Source organism: Anas platyrhynchos, chromosome 5 (genome assembly GCF_047663525.1).
Source record: "Anas platyrhynchos isolate ZD024472 breed Pekin duck chromosome 5, IASCAAS_PekinDuck_T2T, whole genome shotgun sequence".
Classification (NCBI taxonomy): domain Eukaryota; kingdom Metazoa; phylum Chordata; class Aves; order Anseriformes; family Anatidae; genus Anas; species Anas platyrhynchos.
This window is the reverse complement of record NC_092591.1, coordinates 51,525,436-51,539,799: the sequence shown is the minus strand read 5'-3', so window position 1 is coordinate 51,539,799 and position 14,364 is coordinate 51,525,436. Positions and strand designations below refer to the sequence as shown.

Below are 14,364 nucleotides of genomic sequence, written 5' to 3'. Positions count from 1 at the left end.
AAACAAATACTGAGGGAAGAACCCTTCCCTTGGGTTTGCTTTCTGTTACATCCAGTTCACCCCAGTTCCTCTGGGTGTTGATGGGTGGTGCAGGGGGCTGGGGCAATTTTGTTTCTTGTTTGTTTGTTTTGTGTTTGGAAGAGTGAGAGTGGTGGAAGTTGTAGCTACAGTCTAATTTTCTGCTCCAATGGAAATGCTCGCTCTGCAGATTTGGTTCCTCTTGGTTCTTGCTAATTTCTTTTCCAAAACTGCTACATGGGCTGCATTTTCTATTGCAAAAGTAAATTTGGCCAGAGAACCTGAAATCCTAATGAAGACAAAGTGATACAAGGTATTTATATCACTGTAGTCAGTTTAGTTTGGTGAGAGCATATGTGGGACTGAATTTTGATTAGTTAACAGACTAAAGCCTGCACCATGTACAATTCTGAAAAATGCTGCCTCAAAAAAATATGAAAGATCTTTTTTTCCAATGAAAATATAGTCATAATCGCATTTAGTTGAAGAACACAGCTCTTCTTTCTGGAGGGCTAGTTTTTTTTTTCCGTTTTTTTTTTTTTTAACGTATATATACTGGGGAAAATAATCTCTCACCTAACTCTCAGAAGTAGAGTTCAGCCTGTCGATTACTGGTAACAAGTTTTGAAAATTTAGGATCCAGGTCAGTATGTCCAAGGCAACAGCTTGTTCAAATGTCTCTTAAAAGCATAACATTAAACATATATACCAAGTATTTTTCTTCTGTGAAATGGCAAGCATATTTCCTTTATTAATGAGAAATTCAATCTTTCTGATTTGAATCCTATCAACTGAGTAAAGAGTTTTGTTTTTTTTTTTTTTTTTTTTTTTAATGATTTTTATTATTATGCTCCCCTCAGGGTTGTTATCCCACATTTAGAGATTTCTGCAGAGATTTTTTCTTCATTTTGAAGCATGACAATGAATAAGCAACCTTGCTTGGGTTACAGACCATCAAAAGTAATGCTAATGCTAACCTTTGCATTCAGGGTTATTCTTCAATGAAGTCCTCTGATCTGTAAAATTAAATATGTTCCTTCCCCTGGTATGCCTATAAAGCCATCTAAAAGCTCTAAGTTTTTCTAAATTACACTGATTTCTATGCTGACATTTTGATTATGAAACTTTTTCTGAAGAAAATACTCAAACCAAAAAGATATCTGTTCAAAGACAGTTTGCCCTCAATGTGGTGCAGGCAGCGGAGGGGTAGGACTCAGGTACACACAGTTGTACCGTATTAGCAAACTATAGTAGATGCAAAACAATTTTATTTTTACTTTTTATTTATGTGATTCTCTACAGAAGAAACTTTTGGCTAAGGTATTTTACCTTTCATTTGTAATGGGTTAAAATACTTCAGCTCAGCTGCGCTCAGTAACTCATTAATGTGTGGTAAAACCTACACATGTGTAAGCTGTCAGGGTCTTGATGCTCTGAGCACCTGAGTCCAGGTGTTCACATTTAAAGGATAACAATTGAACCCATGAAGGCACAGACTTAACCTGATTAGTTACATGCTCTGGTCACAGGAGAATGAAAGCATTTATATGTAGGTTCACAGGAACAGTTGATAAATATAATTTTATGATAGTATGTCTTACAGGCCAAAATAAAATCATGTACTAGCTTAGTGTTACGGCCCTCTCACAGCAGCACACACCATGTACAGGAAACAAGGGCAAGTCTGTGTGTAAACAGAGGAAATGGACAATTCATAATGAATGCTGTGACCCCGAACAGCATGGAGAGCCCTAGGCCCCGCAGAGGCCTCCCCGTGGCTGGATCTGCAGAAGCCCTGTGTGTGCTTGGGTCCCAGTGACTGCATGCCTCCTGCTTGTTCGCTGTGCTCTCAACTTGGGCTTTTGAGGTGCCTGACCTCATGTCTTATATGTCTTATTTACTGTGAGTGCTTCAAATGCTTTCCTGGGAACACAGTTATTAAGCAAGATGCCTTTCCATGGGGTTTATTCTTAAACTATCTGAGAGCTTCATGAATATTAATGTTCCTCTGTTATTTTCCTCTGCTCTTCTCTAATACGGTGGTAACATGACCCCCATGGTACATATGGAACAGAAGCTCAGAACATTTCATATTTAAAAAACAAACAAACAAACAAAAACAATAGGTGAATTTTAGCACCATGGTGTGAGGAGTCCCAGCAGTGTGGGGATGAGCACAGGTGTGTGGGGTTGTGGGGGGTGGGACACAAGCACGTTTCCTGATGCAGTCTGGGAGGGTAGGAGCAGTGTTACAAGCTTGCAGGGATGAAAAAGAGTTGAGGTAACAGTTTTTTTGTTTGTTTATTTGTTTTCTGTGGCGCTATGTCTCAGTTTTGGTAGAAGGGTTGTGTGCTTTCTGGGGTCTGAAGAAAAGGATGCTGCTTCTGGACCTTGGAAAGATGTTTCCTGAGGAGGCAGCCGACGTGCCTGAGGGGAGGCTGAATGCAGGAGGACTGGTGAGGAATGCGCGTGTGATGTTGTGTTTAAGTTGCTTTTAACTATCTAATGGCTTGATGAACAGAAATTAAGAAGATGTGTTTGTTAAATCCTCCCTGTTCGTGCCTTATAAGCTCCTAAACTCAAGGGAACTTTATTCTTTCTGGACCCCCTTTTTGAGGGTAACTATTTAACATTCAAACACCATGTATAGCTCTACTATTATCTTATAGAATGTGGTGCCAAAAATAATGGTGAGAAAATGCCAGACAGGAAAATGTGCCTCCTTCCTGTGAGAGGGCATTGGCTGGGTTCAGCACGTAGGCAGCAAGGGCCATGGGTTCCTTTCTGGGGGCAGTTCCTGCCTGTGCCTTCTGACTTCTGGAGAACTGACTGAGTCCCATGGTGCTCATGGGTTCTTTCCTTCATAGCTATCAGGGCAAATTCAGCCATGTTTTCCTGCAATTCTTTTCTCTGAATTCTCCCCAACCCTGTACCTTTGGCCTGAGCATTGTTATTGGTTAGTCTGACCTATAGTCGAGTAGCCTAGCTGCCAAGTCATAGTAACTCGCTGTTGAGAGTGTGAACTGAATGTACTTAGGTTTTTTAAGTTTTGCATATTTGTTTTACAAGCTTACAATTCTTCCAAAACATAACCGACAGAAGTTTTCTGATGCTGCAGAGAGCTAACTGCCAAACTGAAATCTTGTTCCAAAGTGTAAGTATGCTAGAAAAATTCAGTGGGTTAGCTGTAATGCTGTCCTTAGCAAATCAAAGTATTTTTACTGTAATTTTCACTTTCTGAAGTTTCTGAATTAATTTTCTTGAAACATTTAGCCTGAAGGAGGTACTTGACAGCAAATGTGTAATCCAAAAATGCTTTACAGGGTTGTCTATGAATCACAATTCTAAAGCTTCAAATGATCAAAATTATCACACAGGTTTTGTACTTCATAATCTATCTTTTTAACCTTAAATTAATTTAATGATTTTTAGTCAAGACTTCTTTATCATGTAAAATAATGTTCATCTCCATATTAGATGCTAGCCTGTTATTATTTTGTTTTTTGTGGTGGGTATGTATCTGCCTCAAAGAGCTATGTTATCTGGCAGTATTCTGTTTCCATCTGATAGGCCCAAATCAAGTTTAAGAAGGCTTTCTCTTCTTACTGGTGAATTACTCAAGGCAGCTTAGCAAAAACTGTTTCTCCCACACAAATTACTAGCAGTTCAAGTTAAATTTTGAGTAGTTTGTATTTATTTGTTCTTGGACCAATGTCCTTCAACAAATTGCCAATAGTAATAACTGGGGAACCATTGAACCCCAGTAAATCTTACGGTTGCTACAACTTGTTTGTAATGAGCACTCCCTGGAGTAATGTGCTATGGGAGGAGGTAATTATTAGTTGGATTATTTTTAGATATTCTAATCGAGGATGTATTCGTCAAGTTACTGAAGGTGCTTACTTCCTCTCATGTACAGTAACTTCTACAATCTACTTGTTCATCGTCTGTTGGTTAATCCTTCAGCCTTCTGTTCATGTGATGCTGAAATGTGAATTTTGGGGGTTTCATTTTAGTTACAGGTTTTCAAACTCAGTGTGCTTTCTCTTTTGGATTTCTGTCCTATCCTACTGCTCCAATCAAAATTATCTTGTGTGTGTTGTGTTCCTTCAAAGATAATGTTACTCTTCTTTCTCAGAATATATAGAAAAGTTTTTCAGTAATAGCTTCTTCCTTCCTACCCCTGCTGTTTCCTTTGTTTCTTTCACCCATTTCAGAAAGAACAAGCTCACCACAATGGCAGCTAATAGAGGTAGCTCATATCCAAGTTCTTCAGTTTTCATTACGTGTCCAAAACACATTTGGTGAACCTCTCAAGGTTCTCATAACTGTGCTTTCAGTAATTGCAGTAGACTCTAGGGCACACAGGTGATTGAGGTGGAAATAGGATGTGAGTCTGTGTATTGATCACAGTACAGGGAAACCTTTATCCCTGGATCAACCAGGCCAAGTAGGGGCAGACCAAAAACTGTCAAGCACTGGAAGATGACGTTCCTGCTCTGAGACTGGCAAAGAATAGAGGTAGCATTATGAAGAATAGGCAATTAGCTTCTTAAATACATATATATATCCACACACAAACACATATATGTATATATTCTCAGTTAAACCTTAAAGAAATACTCTTTTCTGTCGGCACCACCAGGAAATAGACCTCTCGGTCTAGAGGGAGCTTGTCTATTAGTGAGGCAACGTCTATGGTGAGATACTTTCTCTAAGGTGAATGGTTGCAGATTATCCCCTGTTAACAATCTGCTAGCACCAAATATAAGCCCATGCATTATACCTAGGTCTGAGCTGGTCATGTGAGCATTCCTTGGGCATTGGAGGATCTAGTCTCCTCTCAAAGGTAGGTGCCTAAAACAGAACAAATGAATAATGCTCTGAAATATTGACTCTTCTTAACTGTGAAAAGAATCTCGCAGGACAAGCTCATAGGTAGATGTGTATAACTATGCTCAAAATAGAAAGGAATGTCTTTTAGGATAAATAAATGCTATTTCTTCTGTTACTAAATAGAAAGATGTATCTGTATGTACCTTAATGTTGTTAAAATTACTGGTACTAAAATGTACTCAGAAGTGCTGCACTGGTTTGGACTGTGCGTGTGCATCGAACTGCCTTAACTTCAAGTCCAAACTGATCTGCTTTTCTTTTTAGTATTATTATCCTTAGGGTTAAAATTTAGCATAAGAAAAGCTAATCCTTTCCTGTCTGTTGCCCATGGTGATATGTAGGTGTTAGTAAGAACAGTAAAGGAAATTCTTGTACAGTAAATGCTTCATTGCACGTGAGGGACTCTGGTATAAGGACTGACAAAAAAAAAAAGTTTAACAGAAAATAAGTTGTCAAAGACTGTAATAAAGGCTATCAGCATATCCATTTTTTTGAGATAATAAAGCTCAGCAGTGGATCTTTACAGCATTAACTTCTCCAGAGCTTAAAATATCTCAGATACAGTCTTCCATGATAAGTGAAGGAGGCACTGTTGCTCAGATGAGACTATAAGCTGGTAAATGTACATTAGAGAGCAGTAACTGAGAAACGAGCTTGATGAGAGATGGACATGAATAGAACTCTGAATTTCATGAGGTAACTGCAAAGGTAATAATCTAATCACTTCCTCAAGCAAAACATGTAACTACATTTTCTTCTTTAGATTTTCCTTGTTAATGTGACAACTTTCTTCTTCATGGGGTGCACTAACCCTTAAAGTTTTGTGAGTGCAGTTGTGTACAAGGTTCAATTCACTTCTTTCTCAGAGAGGGTTAGCCACCTCTTTGTTTTTATGCTGAAGTAGATTTGTGGTGTAAATGCCTGAAGTAACTAGGAAAATAAAACTAACATTCACACTTTTAAGGAAAAGGTACAGCATTGAAGAGGCTTTCAGGGTAGGGCATAACTGCGTTATCTGAGCATTCCCTAGGCTCCCAACCTTAGATGCTATCGCGCTGGGGAAACTTGGTGTGCTAGCTCTAAGGAACACCACGGAGCGTGGAGTGGAGTGGAGACACCACGGCTAGGCTCTGTAATCAGGTGGGGCCTCGATTGTTCTTGTGCACAAAGCTGCACTTTTTGCCACCCTAAGCCAAAGACCTGTCATGTTTTGACAAATGCTGTACCCTAGTGTACTTTTTGCTCATTATAATATCATTATAATACCAAAACACACCTCCATCCCAAAAGCTACCCGCCTCCAAGGTGCGACCACCCCTCACTGAGCATGCGCTCTGAATTTCTCGGAGCCTATTACTTTAAACGGAGACGGGAAAACTTTACACCAATCATAACTAAGATATGCTTGACTAGAGCCACTCAAGCTCCACCTAAAAGATAGAAAATAATATAAATTGGCCCAAGAGAGAGGGGATGTTAGGGAAGATACCATCGTCAGGGGAGATACCATCCCAAGGACATACAACATCCTTAGGACCTCCTGACTCCTGGGATCAGTTCACGGGCTGAGCCTCTCTTCCCCCTGTAACACCTAGAACCCGCACCTAGAACCCGCACCTAGAACCCGCACCTAGAACCCGCACCTAGAACCCGCACCTAGAACCCGCACCTAGAACCCCTGTAACACCTGTGTATTTCATGCATACTAGCTTGCTTTTGCAGATAGTCACTATCACCGGCAATCCAAAAGAACCTGATTATCTGTTGCTGTAATAAACCATACTTGATTGCATTGTGATAGCTCTCATTAATGCAACTAGGGTGAGGGTGGTTATCCGTGATAGTTCAGTGTTCTGAATCTAACCAGACCCCCAGACGGTTAATGCATTGTTGGTGAATGTCTGAACGGACCCCCAGGTGGTTAATACGTTTTTGGTGAATGTCTGAGCGGACCCCCAGGCGGTTATTACGTTTTTGGTGAATGTCCGAACGGACCCCCAGTTTTGGTGAATGTCCGACTGGTTCAGTACTCTGAATCCAACCGGGCCCGTAACGGTTAATCAGCTACACCCCTTTAACGCGACAAGATTTTATATTTCTTAGGATCTATTTGGATGCTATATTTCAACAACACTGATACGTGAAGGATCGGGTTTGCTATCACAGAGCTTGGACTATAGGTTAAGCTCAAAGTCTCAGGTCTTTTTGTTCTTGTGAAACCTGTTTTTTTTATTTTTATTTGTGATTCTTGTCTTGATTCTGTCACAAAAAAGTGAACAGTAACTGGTCAAAACAAGTGATTCCCCACTGTATTTCATGTTGTGGCCTCACCTTGGATATTGTGTACAGTTCGGGGCTCTACAACAAAAATACTTTTAAGGTCCTTGAAAGCATCCAGAGGAGGGCAACAAAGCTGTAGAAGGGCTGGAGGCATGCGCTATGAGGAGAGCGTGGAGACAGTTGGGTGGTCTGTTCTGGAGCAGGGGAGGCTGTGAGCAACCTTGTTGCTCTCTGTAGCCTTCTGAGAGGGAGGCGCCAGCCTCTGCTTCCTGAGAACTGATGGCAGGATGCAAAGAACAACACAAATCTGCACACGGGGAGGTTCAGATGGGACATTGGGAAAAATGTCTTTACTTTGAGGGTGGTCAGACACTGGAACAGGCTTCCTGGTGAGATGATTGATGCCCAGTGCAGTTAGGCAATGCTCTTAGTAGCATGCTGTACTTCTTGGTTAGCCCAGAAGAGGACAGGCAGTTTGAACTTGACAATATCTGTAGGTGCCCTCCAACTGAACTGTTCTATGATATATGTATGTTTTTGCACGCAAACAAACTGTAACAAATGGTGTGTCCACTTAGAACTTTTTGGAAACATGTTTTGCAATATCTACAATATTCTACAGTCATAAATATAAGACATTTTGACCTCTCTTAACTGACCTTGGTAGTCAGTGTTCAGAAAAAAACACACAGGACACCATTTTGTTAAAATAAAGCTAATTTTCCTGTCATTCTGGTATTTATCTTCCTTTACCAGCACCTATGTGTCACTGAGTCTAGGTGGCTTGCTGAGTTCCTATGTATGCAAGTGAGACTTCAAAGGAAACCAGGAATTGGGCCTGGAAGGAAAAAAACAGCAGTCTCTCAAGAGCTGGAATATTGATGAAACTATCCCACTCAGATGATCTTAATTGCAGTCAGTAAAACCTGAGTCAGTGTAAATAATAAAACTCTGCTGATGGGCATTAGGGGTACAGAGAGGATAGCAATTGCTTCTGGAGAAATAAAGCATTTAGGACTCAAAATATTTTTTTGAGATGTAGTCAGCTTCCAATTTTTGTTTCACTATTTCTTTTTTTTTTTTTTTTTTACTGTAATGTATGTTAAGTTAAAGGTCATGGAGGGATTTATGGCTAACTAAAAATTGAATTAAAAATCTTCTTGCTACTTAGAACATGAAAATCTGGGGAACAGAAATGTAACAGCGAAATACCCTAATTTTTCTTGCAATCAGTGCTTCTTCAGTATAAGCTATATCAATCCAAGGTATTTAGCTTCAGTTTAGTAACCATCTTGTTTCTTAAACAGTGATGTGGTACTAAAGCTTGGATGTATACTTCAACAACCCAGCTGTTTTTAGTAAGTGCTCAGTGGTGTGAGTAAAATCCAAACAAATGTTTTGAGTAACTTTGGTTTTAATGAGATGTATCCCACCCTTTCATTCTTGCAGCCCCTCTCTACAGAGGGGAGGAGAAATGATGGATGCCACAGGAAAATGCAAGCAATTGTAAGCAGAAGGCTCATAACAGCTCAAGCTGAGGGTCTGTGCATTGGAGTGTTCTGCTCACAGCAGTGGCTGCATGCTGATGCCTGTGAAAGAGGAAAGGCAGGGCAAACAGAGGCCATGTCCCTACCCTTGAAGAATTTCTCCTGTCTGTTGAGAAGAGGGGTCAAAAATGTAATTTATTTGGTTGGCAGGTAGCAGCTACATACACTTACCATATAATTCATATATATATATATATTTGTGTGTGTATATATATAGGCTTTGTGTGTGAAGACTTTTTGTTTTTCTGTAATATCTGTGCTTCTTAAGTAGCCTTTCTTTAACACTTTCAAATAAAGCTTTAGACATCTGTTTTTTTTGTTTGTTTGTTTGTTTTTTCTTTCCCCTAAAGGGAAATACAAAATTTTACCGTTTGACTTCCAATAAAGTTGAGGTTTCTGCCCAAGTCTGGTATAGGTGTTGTTAAATCTGTCTTCAAATAATAGCAGCCAAATAGCACAAAATCAAGGTAGCTATGATTTGTATTTAGTGTGCCAGGATTAGTCTGAAATCCAAACTTGAGGCGCTGAATTACAGTACATTTTTTAAGAAGAAAATTTGAGCCTGATAGTATGTCTCTAGAACTAAAAATATCTACAATGAAAACTGCTCAATTTGATCAAAAAGTTTTTTTTAAGTGTCACTTTTTGATGCAGCTACCTGTATTTTAGGGTGATGAATACCTAATTATAATGCCTAGTGTGTGTCTCTACTCATAGGAGCTTGCTTATGTTGCTCACTGGCCTGTGGCTGGGAGCTTAAGGTATCAAGAACACAATGTGTTTGCAGTAGTTCTGTACTTCCTGGCAAAGAGGTTTAGAAGGAGATTATTATTACTGTTGTGCTTATTGTAACAGGAATAGATAGACCCTGACCCAATACTTTCTACAAAATGCTTAGTGCAGTAGAAATGTTTCATTTGTCTTGAATATAAATGCTGCAAACTTTTTAGGAGTTCAGTATTTTTTTCCCCTCCAGTTAATACATTCTCTTGCTTCTCTGCATCTTCCTCATGGCTTCATGTCTTTCACTGTGTCTCCTGAAAACCTTTGTGGTTTTGAGTAGGTTGTATGACTTCTGGGAGAACTGTTTACTAGAGAGCAGGTGTAGTGCTCCTAGTGCTGTGTGGTCCAGGTGTGGAGGTGCCTCAGTCACTGGGGCAGCAGGAGCTGGGCTTCCTTATGGAAGAGCTGCTGCTGCCCTCTGGGAGAAGCAGGAGAAGGCTCTAGGGCTGCTCCTCAGTTCTACAGTTCATAGGCCAGCACAGGACTTTCCACCATCTCTTGATGCTGGGCTTAAGTTAGGACTGGTGGGGAAAGGAGTGGCTGAGAAACTGGTGTGTGTTTGCTTCTGATGATTGCCATTAGTGTGTCCATCTGGGTAGTGTTGTCAGCTGGAAGTAGTAACATTGTACCTGATGAGCTTTGCCTGCCTGTATGAACATGAATCATCTCTTTCTATGGTCTTGCTAATATCTAACTTGGCTTGGAAACTGTAGTATTAGGTGTGACTTGTCTTGATCGAGTCACTGAAAATTAAGAGTAAGAAATTGAGGTTCGGATTACAAATTTCATATAGATTTAGAGTTACCTAAATCAAAATGGGCTAACAAAAAAGTTTTTGGTAGTGTTTTGCTTCAGTATTTTTTTCTTATTTTGTACTAGGTCGGTGCTTTCCTTGGTAAGGACTTGGAGCAATAAGAACTTGCAATTGACCTGTGCTGTATTTCAGACAGCATTGGTATTGAGAAGTGTGAGACTGATGGGTCAGCACGTACAGCTGAGCTAGGCTGGGGCCAGATGGAAAGGGAGCTGAAGACGTTTGGGCAGGGGGTGGTGTATTTGTTTGTTTGGTATTGTGCTTGTAAACTGTCTTTAAGCATCGTGTGGGAGTATAAACAAAGATGTCTGTAAGACTCCAGTAGTTTGTGGATTGATGAGCTGATTTGTCCAAATTGTTACGTCTTCATAAACAAAGAAACAACCAATCCTTGGAAATGCAAGGGATGTTCATTCATTTTGATTAACGTGGAAGTCATTAGCGGGTGGTATAATTGTAACACAGGCTTAACTACAGATGAGGTAGGACAGAGGGCCTTGCCTCTACCTGTGGGATTATGGTGAGCAGTACTTGGAGGATGCTGCTAACAGTAATGTATTCTCTGAATGGCACTTCATTTTTGTTTTTCCCCAGTTCCTTAACACATAATCTGCAGAATGGAAATTAGAATGCAAGTCACTTTAATTCTGTCTGCTGTTGTTCAGATCCCAGAGATTGTAAACATGAGATGTGTTAACTGGATGAATTATTTCTGTAATTTAAGGAAAAAAAAGGCACTCAGACTGTGACTGCACCTGGAAAAAACAACTTTAAGGAGGTGGGAAAGACTGCAGACAGGTAACTTTGGTCTAGACATGAGGTCTTTTCATAAAATGCTTGGTTGACTAGTTAGAACTACAAATGTTACATCACTGCTAAAGCTAATAATCTGAAAGTAGCCAAAACATTCGTGCTGCTTTCTTAGAAAGCAGAAACTTCACGCTTTCTGGGTGATGCTTTCTCAAAACAAAGTATCAACGTGGTGCTATAAGTCTCTGGCATGCCTGTGGAATTTGGGGTACTGCATGAGGTGGAAAAGGTATGTGACAAGTGTTCAAATAAGTAGAGTAACTTCAATATGAAGGACAGGTGACTCTCTTAGGGCTTCGTAGTGTAAAGGAAAAGCCCAGGCAGGATATGAGAGAAGCCTGTGAAGCTGTGAGTAGTGTACCCAAGGAAGCTGTTCCTGTCTCTGACTTCACAATTCCTCTTGGCATGGAAAATTGAGGGTCAGACCAGTGTACTGCGGAAATAGCACTGTCTGCCTCCCTTGATCACAAGTTTCTCTGTGATGGTGACTAACAGAGACAAAATTTTGGCTAGATGGGTCTTCAGTGTCCAAGCTCCTATCTGTTCACATTCCTGTGTGGATAGGCTCAGTTACATTCGTGATGAATGAGAATACTGTTTTCTTGGCTTATGGAGCTCAAATGGAAAGACAAGGTATCATGCAGTGTTGGGAATAGGAGGAGACTTCTGAAGGAGAGAAGAAAAACAGCTGCAGCAAAAATGAAGAAAAAAATGCAATTTACAGTGTCTCCTGTTAGTTCTGTGGCTTCCAAATAAATAAATCATTTTAGATTTAAATTCTATTGTAGGTTAAGCTGAAACAATGCACAAAAGCCCAAGTGAGTACATGTGATTAGTGGAACAGGGCTGATCTTCCATCTTCTGAAACGGTTCCCTACAGTGCCCTATATTTCCCTTTCCAGATACCATGGAGATCCAGCCTTTTTGTGCCTTTTTTTTCTTTTTAAAGTTCACTGGCTGTCAAAACTGCAGTGTGTGCTTACCAGAAGGCTCTTATTTTGTGGTAACAGTGCCATATTAGATTGCAGTTTTCTAAGCTAAAGTAACAGTAATACTGGCATGGTTGGTATATCCAAGCTTTCTTGCCAGTTAGCCCATGGATGGGCTGCCTAAATTTACACCAGCGCTTCCATCTCTGCTCATTCAAACAGTTTATTTGCTAAATTTTGCTGTGGTAGCTCTTTTTGTGAAATGAAACACCGAACTCATTTCATGTAGCTCATTGAATAGGGAGCTCTGTCAAGTGTATTTGGTTACTCAGACCCCTGAACTAAGCTGCAGGTTGATAAAGAGTTATCAGTCCCACAGTAAGGTATAACTTACTATGGTTTAAAATAAATAAATAAACATGCTTCTGAAGAGTGTCTTATTTTTTTCTTTTAGTTTCCTGAAGGAGTGTGAAAATGGCATTTGCTGCAGAAAGTTGGAATTGTGGATACCCTGCATCCTGAACCTGCTGCAGAAGATCTGGAGTACCTGCAGGAGAGCGAAGACAGTAAAACTGCATTCGTACTTCGTGGGAGTGAATTACAGCAAGGACTTCTACCTGCAGCAACAACACCCAGGTTAATGTACCAGTGCACACCAACTGCTTAGGAATATGTGGCAACTCTGTTCTGGGTGGTGGTCTGAGAACACCAAACTCATTTCATGAGTGAAAGCTTTCAGAAGAACAGTTTTCGGTAAAGGAGAGAATTTTGAACACCTTCATAAATGCAGCGTTGGATGTTTGCCTCAGCCAACTTCCTAAATTTCCGTTTTCCTGCCAGAAATTTTCTTTTCTAAAAATATTTGACTTTGCTGTCTAATCTAGAGACGGATAATGCTGATTTTAAAAATCTGACTGATACAGGATAAAAGAATGACTTCTAAAACAGTGCCTGAGTTGCTTTGGAACGCATTTTATAACCAAATGCGCTGTTCAGGGCATGGTGTGGTTTCTGCACAACCCTGTGCTTCCCCCCAGTAACCATTACTGCCTTCCTAATCTGCTAGAACATTTAGTACCCTCCTCTTATCCGAAGAAAAATACAATTGCTGGCTCTGATATTCATTAAGTGATAATCCAGATTAATTCAGACTTCGATGTAGAAACAGGTCCCATTTCAGCCACAAAGAAATCCACGTTGCCCCACAGAAAATGCATGTGCGCACACATGCACATATACGTGCTCAGGCAGTATGTAGAATGCCTTAAAGAAACTGTAGCTAACCACCTTATTAGTATTCCTCCCTCCTCTGTGTTTCACTTGCAGCAACAGAGGGCTGAGCAAAATGCAGTAGAACAGGGACAGAGACAGAGCTGGCAATCATCTCGGTGCAGGCTGCTGAATGTAGGGGGTGGGGGGGATGCAGCAAAGCAAGATTAATAACCTTGCCATAATCCTGTGCACCCTGGAAGGAGATACCTCTGGTGACTGAGCTGTTCTTGTCTTGATTAATTGGACTGAGCGAATGAGTGGCTGGCAATCCACCTGGTTTGGAGGCGACCCCCTGGTTTTGCTGCTCTCTGAATCCTCTACCCATCTGGGAAGGTAACAGTGAGACGTACCATCTGCAGCACACACAGCAGCTATTGGAGGCTACTACTGACAGTTTGCACTACAGTTTTTTGGTGAGCAAGAAGCCAGGTATATTGTACGGTAGGATATTTCTGTGCTCAAGCTACTGAATTTTTGCAATCTGGTCCTTCAGCAACCCCCCACGCGCCCTCTTCCAATTGCCTTTGAGTTCTGGGCTTACTTTTGGCATAGTCTCCTGGACGCATTTTGCTGGGGATGGAAGAGCAGTAAATGGAACCTCTGAAAACTAATTGTTTTGCTTCTGTGTGACTCGAGAGAGAGAAAAGCAAGACGAATCAAGTGCAGCTAGAGGAATTTACATTTCTTTTGGAGAAGTTTGCAGAGGGACCATAAAAAAGGTAAGTCCAGGGGTTTGTCTACCCCTCTGTCTCCTTGCCTGATTGTGCTTGTTTGTTTGGGCTTGAAAAAAAGATTAAACATGAGTAGCAGGTGGCATGGAGTGTGGTGTTTGTAAATTCTGTGCTTATGATTTGTGTCCTCTTTTTGTCTTCTTATCCTTTTTCTTTTCCCTGCTGTTTGCACAGCAAAAATGCTTGTAGAATAATGATAATAGTGCTGGAAAACATTACTTGAATAGTACTAGAAAGCTCCTTTCATTTCAAAGGTATTAGAATTTATTGGGAGGTTTTTTGTT

General features: G+C 40.5%; 1 protein-coding gene across 9 annotated transcripts in view; it reads left to right on the top strand.

Moving 5' to 3' along the window:
- Nucleotides 1–2,081: 2,081 nt before the first annotated feature.
- LRRC4C (leucine rich repeat containing 4C) overlaps nt 2,082–14,364 on the top strand; it is a 513,499-nt gene continuing 501,216 nt past the window's right edge. For 4 of the 9 annotated variants that reach the window (XM_072039041.1, XM_072039048.1, XM_038180181.2 and 1 more), the window contains exons 1-2: nt 2,257–2,474; nt 12,532–14,068. The gene's annotated coding sequence lies outside the window, so the exon portion shown is untranslated. Of the gene's footprint in view, nt 2,199–2,256; nt 2,475–3,035; nt 3,173–11,062; nt 11,137–12,531; nt 14,069–14,364 lie in introns of those variants that run through there. The other 5 variants (XM_072039043.1, XM_072039047.1, XM_072039044.1 and 2 more) reach the window with 5 other exon arrangements.